This window comes from Myzus persicae, unplaced genomic scaffold, assembly GCF_001856785.1.
Source record: "Myzus persicae strain clone G006 unplaced genomic scaffold, MPER_G0061.0, whole genome shotgun sequence".
NCBI classification, from domain to species: Eukaryota; Metazoa; Arthropoda; class Insecta; order Hemiptera; family Aphididae; genus Myzus; species Myzus persicae.
The window spans coordinates 4,924-5,799 of NW_019101719.1; the positions used below are offsets into that span (position 1 = coordinate 4,924).

At 32.0% G+C, this 876-nt stretch overlaps 1 long non-coding RNA gene across 2 annotated transcripts in view; it reads left to right on the forward strand.

Moving 5' to 3' along the window:
* LOC111030257 overlaps positions 1-614 on the forward strand; it is a 1,295-nt gene extending 681 nt beyond the window's left edge. For both annotated transcript variants that reach the window (XR_002604085.1, XR_002604086.1), the window contains 2 exons: positions 123-451; positions 505-614. This is a non-coding gene — a long non-coding RNA (uncharacterized LOC111030257). The remainder of the gene's footprint in view (positions 1-122; positions 452-504) is intronic.
* The last annotated feature ends 262 nt before the right edge of the window (positions 615-876 follow it).

Sequence of the window (876 nt, forward strand, 5' to 3'; positions counted from 1 at the left end):
TAAGAAAACATTTAAGCGTAAGTACAATGTTAATTTCATACCTGCCTATGACAGTCGACCCATCTAATATCTTGTATGTTAAATTAATTTTAAATACCACACAAATACCTTTTTTTTTGCAGTTTTGAACCGACGACGCCGCGGGGACTGCTTGCGCATTGCTTCCGCGACGCCGCCATCGTTTATTTTGAAAAACAGGACAAATAATTATACATACGTGGGGGCATTCAAGACAGTCTCCGTAGTACCCCCAGACATAGTCCTACGTTATATATTAAAAAAAATATACATGATACGTGAGAGTTTACATTTCGGTGGACGTGGTCTTCCCAGGCGAACATAAACACTTCAAAGAGATGCAATGATGGATCATTGAAGCATAATGCTTTTAGTTCTTTAGAACAACCAGTTTTAGAAGATGTTTTGAAGAACAAAAAATTTACTAGTCAAAGTAAGAATGTGTACTGTTTATTTTTATTTTTTGTTTTATTAAATAGTGTTTAGTTGCAGCATCAACAAAAGTTGTTGATATTTACATGACTGCATGACTATATACTGATACATTGCTAGTGAACGATACGGTTGTTAATGATTTAGAAGAAATCGACACATTCTACTTGAACCTTCTAAATGATGAAGACCATGTTGCCTTATGCATTACCAAAACACCATCGATGTTGTGCAAACACAATAAATTTAATAGCAACAATGGTAATTAAACATTTATTTAAGTAGATAACCTAATATAGTTAAATTATAAAATAATAAAAATATTTTTATCGAAAAGAATATATTTTGAGTAAGTATAGTGATCAGGACAAAACTATTAGGTAGTAGGTTTAACACATAATACTCATAATCAAATTTGTATGAGTT